Source organism: Camelus dromedarius, chromosome 26 (genome assembly GCF_036321535.1).
Source record: "Camelus dromedarius isolate mCamDro1 chromosome 26, mCamDro1.pat, whole genome shotgun sequence".
In the NCBI taxonomy this organism is placed as follows: Eukaryota; Metazoa; Chordata; class Mammalia; order Artiodactyla; family Camelidae; genus Camelus; species Camelus dromedarius.
In genome coordinates, this window is record NC_087461.1 from 25,594,111 (window position 1) to 25,606,530 (window position 12,420).

Sequence of the window (12,420 nt, forward strand, 5' to 3'; positions counted from 1 at the left end):
GAGGAGAGGGGAGGCAGGAAGGGGGTAGGGGATTGAGAGGTAAAAAGTACTACGTATAAAATGGATAGATTACAGGGATGTATCATACAGCACAGGGAAATACAGCCATTAGTTTATGGTGACCTTAAATGGAATACAATCTATAAAAATGTTGAGCCTCTGTGTTGTACACATGAAACTAATATGATGTAAATCAACTACTCAATTACAAAATTTTTAATCAAAGTTTTCTTTTCATATTATTTGCTATAAGTTAGAAGCCAACACTGTCCAATAGAAACATAATGCAAGTCACAATTTTCCAGTAATCCCATTTAGAAAATAAAAAGGAACAAGTGAAATTAATTCCAGTAAAATCATATTTATCCCAAAATATCCAATATACTATCATTTCAAAAGTGTGATTAATACTTTTAAAACTTATTAATAAATATTTTACATTATTTTTGTTGTACGAAGTCTTGAAACTCTATTATGTATTTCCCACTTATAGAACATCTCAATTCACAATAGCCACATGTGGCTGGTGGCTACCATACTAGACAGAGCAGATTACACCATTCACACTTCTGATAAATTACCTGCTCTTACTTATTTAAAAAACTTGCAGAAAAGGCTTTAGATATTCCCTATGTCAAACAAAGCAACCTTGATGAGTGGGGAGTATCTTCATTATAAAGAGAAAAATAAAGGTAAGAGAGCCATGGTTACATGTATGTTAATGTAACAATACCTTCTTAATTCATTCAGGACTTTACAATCTTTCTTCATATGCCAAGGATTCACTGTCACTGTGCAATGTTTTTCAGTATTATCATCTTTGGAATTGAGAGGCTTCTGATGACCCTGCTTTGTGCATCTGTACCTAAAAGAAAATAACAAAACAGAGAAAAATACCTTATTAAAGATAATTTATGGGGGAGGGTATAGCTCAAGTGAAAGATCATATTCTTAGCATGCACAAGGGCCTAGGTTCAATCCCCAGTACTTCTTCTAAAACTAAAATAAATAAATAAAAAAATAATTACCACAGCCCCTGCAAAAAATTAATTACTTTAATTAAAAGTTAAAAAAAACATAATTTAGTGCAGATTTATCAGGCTACAAGAGCTACAATGAATGCCCCTCCCCCATCCATTTAGAGGAAGCCTCACAGTATTTCGCAACATAAAGGCTAAAATATAATTCAGAACACTTTCTGATGGTCAGCATGATTTTAACAAAAAAGTAGATAATTGCCTCCCTGGTGTCAAAGCTCTGTCAGAAATGGGCACAGAAAATTTAGTAAAAGTGATTTTGCAACTACCTTTGAAAGAAATGCTGATAAATGATCTTTTCTGTTGGAAATTAGCCTGCTTTTACATTCTGCAGTAGGCATACATGTTTACAAACCAGGCAGGAACTGGGTCATATTTTACACATACTTTAGAAACTGATTTGAATTTTGCTCTCTACCTGCAAGGCTATTTTTTAGGTAATAACATAAGCTGGCCACTATACTAAATTTTGTTTCCCTGTTTGCTTAATCCTCACAACAACTCTGTAAGCTGCTATTATTACCCCCATATAACAGATAAAGAGCTTGAGGCAGAAAATACTTTGGGTAACTTGGTAAATGGTGGAGCTGGGTAAGACTGCAGCCAGTCTGATACTCAAGTCCATTCTTCTCACTGATGTCTGATACTGCTACCTACATTCAGCAATGACTGTTGATTTCATATTTAAGTGTGTCATTTCTAAAAGTGCAAAGCTATATTAGTACTGCTGTGTAAATTATACTTTTGAGATGTGATTGCCAAAAAAATAAAAATAAATAAATTTAGGGTGCCACTGGGGGGAGGGCAAACTGCATATGGATGGACACAAGGGTACTTTTTGAGGACACAGTTGCACAACTCTAGAAATAGCTAAAATGGCTGACTTGTACAATTATAATGTGTGAATTTTATGGCCTGTAAATTATATCTTAATACAGTTATTAAATTAAGAAACTGGGATACCAAATTAAGCCTAAAACACTTATATATATCACACAAAGAACAACAGGCAAATATCATTATTTTACTGCACCATTTTCCTTCATGCAGCTTCCTTTCCTCACCCGATCCTGAAAGGATGATTCATTTTTAAAATAGTCTTTTAATTTATTCAGCAAATAATTTTTGACAGCCTACTATGTACCCAGGACTATTCTAGGCACTTGGAATAGATCAATAAACAAAACAAAATTCCTGTCCTCACGGAACTTGGTTGGAGTCTAGCTGGGGTAGGGGGTGGAGATGACAATTCACACAACAGAGCAGCAGAGGAGGTGGCATGTTAAGAAAGAGGAACCATGGAAAAAAGAAAAAAGGGCAAGGTAAAGAGAGTTGAAGCTATGGGATGAGGGTGATGTTGTATTAAATACCAGAGCAGGCCACACTGAGGACTGAGGTTAGAACTAGTACTAGAAGGTGAGAAGTCCCAGGTGGACGGAATAACCATCACCAAGGCCAGCGTGCACCTCACATGTTCCAGAATGGGGGCATGGCTGGGGCTGTGGAGAAGGGTCAGTGCAGATCCTGTAGGGCCTTGGAGGACGTTGTAAGGACTGTGGCTTTTACCTGGAGTGAAATGGGGAGGCACTGCAGAAGGATGACACAATCTAACTTAGGTTTTCAAAGGCTCACTTGAGTGCTGGGTGAAAATAGTCGAAACGGGACAGAGATGAAAGGAGGGAAGCCACTGTGAAGGGCTGTGCAGGAGGAGAAGACAGTTGCTCAGGGCAGGGAAGCAGCAGTGGAGGCAGGAGCCATGGTGAGAAGTGGCTGGGTTCTGGATATATTTTAAAGGCAGTGTTAAACCAGATCTGTTGACAGAATGCATGTGGTATGTCAGTGAGAGTCAGAAAAACTCCAAGTTTTTTGACCCAAGCAGCTGGAAGGATTAAGTTTCCACTAACTGAATGGGGGAGGCTGCAGAAAGAACCAGTTTGGGGAGTAGGAGGACCAAGAGCTCAGTTTTCACACATGTTGGTTTTAAGATATCAGAGTTCCAAGTGAAGATGTCAAATCAGCAGAAGATTGTAAGAGTCCAGAGTTGGAGAGAAAAAGTCTAGTGGGAGACAGAAATGTGGGAATCATGGGTCACACAGGTGGTACAGGAAGACATGAAACCCAGGTACTCAAACATTAAGATAACCTGGCATTAAACATAGAAGTTATCCTTAAGGGCCTGCCTACTAGGTGTGGATATCAGTCCTATTTCCCGACCACCTGAGTTTTAAAAAGGAACTTACAAATGAATTTGTGCAAGACACTGCCTCCAGTGGGTGTGTCCAGAGCTGGAGTGGGAGAATGGGATGGTGCACGCTACTCTCTATGGCAGAATGTGTGTATGTGTGTGTGTGTGTGTGTGTGTGTGTGTGTGTGTGTACGCATGTGTGTGTGCACAGGGGGATGAGTTACACCTGGCTTAAGAAAAAATCTAGTAAGTCTAGAAGCCGAAAAATGAAAGAACATCCAGATCTGGTAGAGGGAACAGGGGAAACACTGTGTACTGTAAGACATAGCCCCATAATGCCATTTCCCACCATCCTTTCATCAGGAACACAGTTGGAAAGGGGGGAATTATGTAGATACGTGTGATGTACACAAACTTTCTGACCATGTAACACTGAATATCTACATATGTAGCAAGTTAATGATATTTATATCTGCTTCAAGTTTAATAACAAGTTCACAACAGAGGGAAAATAAAATATTGAGGACTGGTAGAACTATCATAGAAGGACTTTCAAAGCTCAGAATGGAAGCAAAAACAGCTTCACCCCACAAAGAATGTCATTAAGAGTCAAGAATATTTATATTTGCTTAAGAAATTGAGAGTTACAACTTCCTGCTTTAAAGAATTAACTTTAAGACAGATACCATACTATAAGCAACATCTATACTGGTGCTTTCTTAAAGCTATTTTTAGTTCCTGCTTTTTCTGAAGTACTCCAGAAACCCTGCAAAGAAAAGCTTCTGTTCAAAGGCTTAAAGGAATAAAAAAATAAATAACACTGCATTTTTTAAAGTGTTCTCTGTACTGAGAGTCACTTCCAAATACAGCACCCTGCCACAGGTCTTCATTTTTAACAATAAGGTCCTTTGTGCAATTTTTCAATTGCTATGTGACTTTGTGTCAGTCTCTCACTCACAAGCAGAATGGAGTACCAGAAAATGACACATCATGTCTAAAACTACAGATGTGGAAGATGAACGTACACCAGGAAACAGCTAAGTGGGAGGGTAAGGTTTACCTTTTAAGTTACCGTAAGTTAGTTACACCTGCTCCCTGCTTCCCCTGTGAAGTGAAGAGCTAGTTTTTTCCAGAAAAGCTCTCATTCTGAGAACTGTCTTCTTTAAAATATTTGGAGATTCTTTTTTAATGTTCTTTCACTTTTAAGTCTTTCCCCAACTCTACATCCCATAACAAGTGTTAAAATTATCCAATAGCCTTTTGTTACAGAACATACTCTACAAAAGCTGAGGTTTCCCAGGGTTAGGATCCCAGAACTCTGCTACCAGATAATCCTAAAGCCTTCCTTCCATAACTGACTCTTCTGCCAATTCCCAGATGCAGGCAAGTTTGGCTTCTCAGACCAGGTAACATTCTAGCTCTGCCTATGAACACTCTACTGCCAGTAAAGGAACTCAGACAGGAAGCAAATAAAGTCCCTAATGAGGGCTGCCTCCTTCAAATAATCAAGATGCCATCACCAAGCAAATATTTAAACCTACTGCAAAACTTCTGAAGACATCTTACAAACAATATAGTTTCTATAGATGCATACTATTTGCTCTGGAATAGTGATTTCCAATGGAGGAAACAAAGGACCACATGACCCAAGCAATTTTTTAAAACTGCACATAACCATCCCTCTTCACGTGAGGATTCAGGCAAGCCCGTCTTACAGGTCTAGGTGTAACAGAATGACAGCACCTCTAGGAGTCAGGTGAAAAGCAGCGAGGTAGACTTTTAGTGAAAGGGGGTGATGTAATAGGCCCCATCGCCCACTTACCTCCCACCACAGGACGATCATCTCAGATAGAGGACAAACACTTTGGGAAACAGAGGCTGTCTATGTTTTTTATGGTTTTCTGGTGGAAATAATGCCCTGAGTCATGTGAAGTTGTGGCTGCAAAATTGAAAAGGGGAACAGACATTTTCACATTCAGGACACAAATATTCAGCCCCTGGGTGGCCACCACATCTGCTCTCCTCTTTGCCTGTTCACCCCAAAAGCTGCAGGACTCCCCTGCTTGCAATGACACCCACCACTTCTCACAAATTCCTGCCAAGTTCACGTCAGCACCTGGTGGTGTCAAAGTCACCATTTGTACTGCTCTGAAGTCCCTCCATTACTTTACATCCCTTCTATTTTCTCTGTTGTCTTCCTAGCTACACTTGCATTCAGAAGCTGGTTACTGCACTAACATTGCCTCTGTAATTGGTCCAGGATATAGGAAGTAGAGATTCAACTTTAAGACTTGTCATGTCACTCTAGTTTCCCAACAAAATACTCTGGCATCCCTCATCTCACCCAAAGAACCACCACATTACTTAGAGGTTGTAAAAGTAGAGGGCTTTCTCCACTGGGAACACTGAGGCTCGTGGTAGAGTTCTGCTTTCAGTTTTTGCAACTAGTTACAAAAAGACATGTTCTGCAAATTCTCTTGAAGTGCTTGGAATTTAAACTTTTATTAGATACAGAGCTGGCAGACTAACTGTAATCTATGAACATATGGTAATATTACCAAATAATGTTCATGTCTGCCCTAGAGACATGTAAGAACTTGAATTACACCTGCAGCCTGTAGGCCTTTAGAATTGGATGTGAAGCATCCTGTGAGATAAAAAAAACCTCCTATCCAGTCACAGAACACCTTACAGACAACATTACATTAATGCCACTGAATACATTAGTATAGTCCATGTATGGTTAAGTTACATCTCCAATTTCTCAGAGCTGGAAAGGAGATGTCTAGAAAAGCTGGAAAAGCTCAATTACCAAAACAGCTCAAAAGTTAAAGCAGACTCCTGCACCTCCCAGAGCAGAGGGCCGAGGGTGGAGGGTGCATTGCCCACCACCCTGTCCTCCCCCAGGACATGGCGTGTGGTGAAGCAGGCAGGAGTGGGTGGCTGGGACTCAGAGGTGGAGAGGTGATGAAAGCAGGAGTGGAACTGCTCTGGCCCTAGAACAACAGGGCTGTAAAAACTCGGCTTCAGTTCAACCCGCTCCCTCTCCCACCTACGTGACAGAGCACAGTCAGGTACCTTCTGCCCATGACGGTGACTACTAGCAGGAAAGGGACCAGGGTAAAAGCATGTCCTATAAAAGATCAGTCTGATTTTAAAGACTATGTTATAAACAATGATCAGCACTGTCAGAGTGGGACACTTTTGAGGTGCTCAAATAGGGAGGAGGAAGTTGAGGATCCATTTCCAGCACTTTCATGTCTTTTATCACTCTTATTTCTGACTTTTCCTTTGCCACTTTTTGTAGCACTGCCATCACTGGCAGGTAAAGGGGCAACAATGTGACTTGGCCGTTTGGCTGATGGGGCTACATTTCCCAGCACTGGAATGAAGAGGCACTGGAAGAGGAGCAGCTGGAAGATGTGAACCACCGTCCTGGCCTGTGCCCAAAACTAACCAGGTGACCCTGGGTTAGGCTCTTAGTCTCTCTGGGCTTCCGGCTGTTTACTTATAAAAGAAGGTTTTGTCATTCCACAAATATATCCAATATGAAATGTAACGTGAAAGTCAAACACAATGACATCTCACCTGCTTGTCTCAGGGAACTGTACAAGCACTGAACACAATGTGAATATAAACACAGAGTTAAGAAAACTGTTGAGGTAAAATGCTAAACTGAACATGGAGATAAAGTTTTATGGATTTTCTTGGCTTTCTTTTTTAATTGCAACACTGAATTAATAGTTATTAGCTATACTCCACACCACCACCCCTGTGAATAAATAAAGTAGGTAAGCACTGCCTGGATGCCTGCTATTGTCCGATGCTAAGCAGGGTGAGGGGTATAAAGGAGGCTGAACAAGGGAGTCTTCTCCAGTTACGAGCTAAGTGAGGAGGCACATTGGAAACCACCCAGAAATGGTACCAAGTCAGCACTCAAAGCCAAGATTACAGGCTACCGATCATAAACAGTGCAGGAATACAAAGAGGAGCTAGAAGTATTTGGAGTAAATAGGGAAGGCTCTATGAAGGGGATGGGGCTCCAACTAGTTCTCAGGGAAATTCTAAGCTGTTTTAACTGAGGACTGGATAGGAAATGGCTGGAGACTTCTGGCTTTTAATAAGGCACAGGTTACCCTAGGAGGCTAAGGCACATAATGATTGGAACACATAAGGTAAGGCCAACATGATGGAGGGTAGAGACTACCTGGCTGAGATCTGGTTGTGGTAAGTCTTTGACTTGACTCTAGATGTTGGAGGGTCAAAACTGTAGGTTGACTGAAAGGGGGGGAGAGAATATCCAAGAATTCAACAGGAGGAAAAATTCATGTATCAGGGATGAAAGCTCTTCATCAGAGTATCAGCAATCAGAATAGACACTTGAAACCAAACACATACAGTTCCAGAAGCTGACAAAATGTGGAGGGTGGTGAGAGAAAGATAAATCAAAGACCATTCCAAGCCTTTGGGAATTCAAGACCGGAAGAACGATTATCCCACTGAATAAGTGGAGATGTTGCAAGAAAAAGATTATGAAACCAGCTTTAGACATGTTGAATCTGACATATGAGCTAAGAGTAGGTGTTCTCTAAGAAGCTCAAAATTCAAAACTGAAGCACAGATCTAGAGTACAGGCTTAAGATGCAGATGGACAAGACATGATAAATCTCCTAAAATAAAACATAGGCAAAACATTATCTGACATAAATCTTAGCAACGTTCTCCTAGGGCAATCTACCCAGGCAATGGAAATAAGAGAAAAAAATAAACAAATGGGACGTAATTAAACTCATAAGTTTCTTCACAGCAAAAGCAACCATAAGTAAAACAAAACAACAACCTTCGAATGGGAGAAAATATTTGCAAATTATACGACTAACAAAAGCTTAATTTTCAGAATATATAAACAGCTCATGCAACTTACTAACAAAAAGACAAACAACTCAATCCAAAACTAGGCAGAAGACCTAAACAAGCATTTCTCCAATGAAGACATACAAATGGCCAATAGGCACATGAAAAAATGCTCAATATCACTACTAAACAGAGAAATGCAAATCAAAACTACAATGAGGTATCAGCTCACACCAGTCAGAATGGCCATTGCTCAGAAGTTCATGAATGATAAATGCTAGAGAGGCTGTAGAGGGAAGGGAACCCTCTTGCATTGCTGGTGGGAATCCAGTTTGGTGTAGTCATTATGGGAAGCATGGAAATCCCTCAAAAAACTAAAAGTAGACTTACCCTATGACCCAGCAATCCCACTTCTGGGTATATAACTGGAAGGAACTCCAATGTGAAAAGATACCTGCACCCCAGTGTTCATAGCACCACTGTATACAATAGCCGAGTCATGGAGGCAAGCTAAATGTAGCAACAGATGACTGGATAAAGAAGTTGTGGTATATTTATACACTGGAATACTACTCTACCATGAAAAGGACAAAATAAAACTATTTGCAGCAACGTGGATGGACCTAGATATCGTCATTCTAAGTGAAAGGAGCCAGAAACAGAAAAATAACAAACGATACCACTCATATGTGCAATCTAAAAAAAGAGAGAAAAAGACACTGTGAACTCATCAACAAAACAGAAACAGTACTTGCAGACTTAGTAAACAACCTTAAGGTTACCAGGGAAAGGGGATGGGAAGGGATAAATTTGGGAGTTTGAGATTTACAAATGTTAGCCACTATATATAAAAATAGATTTTAAATAAAGTTTCTTCTGTATAGCACAGAAACCTATGTTCATTATCCAGCAATAACCTATAATGAAAAAGCCTATACAGCCACCAACTGAGGAAGCAAGAGAAGAAAGGAGAGTTAGTTATGCTGGGCTAGAGCCCACTTCTAAAATCCTTGTCAGCCACTGAGGCTGCCCCGAGTACACTTAGCCCTCCTCCCAGGAACAGGCTGACATGACTTGCATCCTGCGAACCTGGGGCAGCAGAGGCCATCCCCAGGTCTGGCCCTGGGGGAGATGGGAGCAAGTCCATCTGCTCCACCTGGGGCAGCACCCCTCCCCGCAGCCCCCGCCTCCTGACAGCATCGCGCCTGACTCTCAGGAACCCACTGACTTGAAAACAAGTGATCCACGATCCTGGGCAGTGGCGGGGAGATGGGCAGCGACCTGGCAAGCTGGTCGATTTGCCCCCATCTCCCCCACGGCCTGTCCAGGGCTCGGCCTCTGCTGCTCCAGGCATGGTCCCCAGGTCAGCCTGCTCCCAGAAGGAGGGTGCGGTGTGGTCAAAGGCAGTGGTGGGTTATGGGGCCTGCCCATGGGAGCCTGTGGATTTGCTTCAAACTCCCCAGAGCATGGCCTGAGCTTGGCCTCTGCTGCCCCGGGTTCGTGGAACTCAGGTTACAGGTCAGCCTGCTCCTGGAAGGCGGGTGCTGTGCTGTCAGGGAATGGCGGCAGCTGCGATGGCAGGATTGGGGCTGCCTTGTGAGAGCATGGGGGTTGCAACCATTTCCCGCTGCTGCTGCAGCCATCCCAGCACACTGATCACACCGCGCCCACCTCCCAGGAGCAGACTGACCTGTAACCTGAGTCCCATGAAACTGGGGCTTTAGAGGCCACCCCCAAGGTCAGGCCACAGGGAAGATGGGAGCAAATCCAGGGGCTCTCATGGGGCAGCCCCCATTCCATCCGAGGCCCCGCGCCCACACCGCACCCTCCGCCCAGGAGCAGGCCGTGGTCTGAGGGCCAGTCAGAGATGCTCCGGAGCCATCCGGTGCCCTCCCACCTCCCGGGGCTGTACCTGCTCTCCTAAACCCGGGTATAAGCGGCAGCAAAAACGCGGGGTTCAGGAACTACTAATAGCGAGGTTACCACGAACCACAGCAGCGGCTGGGATCCGCCTCAGGGTCCTAATGGGACGCGCAGCCTGGACTTCACCTTCGCACCCCTCCCTGTGCGCCTTCCTAGCTGCACAGCCCAGGCGTCACCCGCCGGCTCCCCGAGCAGCGCGCCCCCGCCAGCGCCCCCTTACCTGCCCGGCAGCGGCAGCGGAGCCGAGGGCAAACGGCGGCCCAGACCCCAGGCCGTGTTCATCTTCCAGGAGCTGGTCCAGGAGCAATCGGCTCCCTCAACCTTCCCCGCGTTCTGGGCAGGTTCCGGCGTCCATTCGTCTGTCCGTCTGCGCGTGTGCGCCCCTCCTCCTCCCGCCCGCAGCGCAAACTGCTCGGGTGGGTCTCCTGCTTTACCGGACCTGGCCACTGGGGCCGGGAGGGGCCAGGTGGGGCCCCTCCTGCTCGCCCCGCCGGGTCTCCATCCCCAGAGCCTTCAACCCGCCATCAACTGGGTCCTGGCACTGAACTAGAACCACGACCGCCCTGGACCAGGCCACACCCCGCCAGCCCCACTTCCCCTGCTCAACTTCCCTTCCCTGTTACTCCTCTCCCACCCCTGCCCAGGCCCAGTATCCCACCAGACCTTGAAGACAGGGCTCCTTCTCCTCACACCGAGGTCCCTGCCCTTATATTCCATCTTGCTAGGTCCTAACCTATGGCCCCTACACCCCCAAGCTTACCCCACATGCCTCACCACAGGACCCCCAACATCCTGAAATTGTCCCCCTCACCTCTCAGCCAGGTCAGTTCCACTCTGAGCGGGCCCCACACCCCTCAACCTGTACCCCCTCACCACAGAATCCCCTTCATTCTGAGTGCACCCCTACCCTGAGCTGACTCCTTCACCCCTCACCCTGTGGTTGGGGTGGGGAAATCTGGGCTCCAGTAATGATGACTACTGCCACCAGTGGGGGATCCAGCCTAGTGTGCACCTTCATAGTTAATGTCTCAGGCTACAGGGCGAGGCAGGCTGGGCTGAAGGCGGTTCCAATTCCCGCCCTGGCACACTGTTCCCCGCACCCTGTGCCTCAACTGACCTGATGGATCAGGGTGATCCCAGGCAGCCCGCCACTGGCCTGTGGGCCTTGGGTGGTTGATGGTCCTGATGGTGGTCTGGACCCCTGGGGCAGAGGCACTGGCACGCGGACCTTTGAGGTGGGGGAGTTCAGAGGGTGCACTTGAGTCCAGGGGTAGACAGCAGAGGGTGGGCTGTGTGCATGGGGCTGTGTGCGTGGCCTGGCCTCAGCCCAGGTGGGTGCAGGGGTATTATTCATTCACACCAGGCCAGAGGGAAGAGTGATGGGAAATTTTAAATTGTCAAAGTTAGGAAGCCAAGGCTGGAGAGCAAAGTAGGCAGGTTCACTGGCCAGGACACCTTGGAGCCCGCCACGACTCTGGTCCCTTGCATCAGGGGAGACTGGCAGTTGACTGGCCAATGAGACATCCCCTGCTGTGGTATAGTTTACAGGCAATTGAAGGGATTTTGACAGGTAATTTTAATCTAATAATTCTCACTTTCTATGCCAGAGATCAGATCCAAAGTCATGGTGATTCTGGCAGGGATCCTGCCTGAACTCCAGCCTGGGACAGTGGAGGACCCACCCAGGAATCATCCTCTTAGCTCTCACCAAAAGGCACTGTAATAGAGAAGAACAAATCTGACTCCATATTGGATTTATTCCTTTTCCTTTAACCCTCTGCTCTGTTTTCTAGGCTTAGTCTTCCTACCTCTGCACCTTTTGTAAAACAATGTTGCCTTTAGCCTGAAATAAACAGAAGAGCCTATTCTCAAAGCTCTGACCTTTAAGGATATTAACACTTTTGCACTCCTATAAAGATAACAAGTTGCAGGATAGAAAAAGTTTGTTTTGTTGCAGGTTTTACAGGAACACCATGATCTGACCCACGTGGACAGCTGCAAAGGATTCCAAGAACAAAGAAATCCTACACCAAGAAGTTTGCAACAACCAACCACAGCCCCTCCCCTTTTTAGTAGAAAAGGAGCCTGAAGTCTGACTTGGGGAAGATGGTTCTCCAAGATATTAGTCTGCCATTATCTTGGTCTGTAGTTGTCTACGTAGACTAGGTCATAGTGCCTCTGTAAAACCTCTAACAAAACAAAAGTTATTTTCTATTCTGCAACTTGTTGTCTTTACATAAGTGCAAAAGTGTTAATATCCTTAAAGATCAAAGCCTTGAAAATAGGCTGTCCTGTATATTTCAGGCTAAAGGCAACACTGTTTTACAAAAGGTGCAGAGCTAGTAAGACTAAGCCTAGAAAAGAGGGCACAGGTTTAAAGCCAAAAGAACAGATCTTCTATGGAGTCAGATTTTTTTCTTT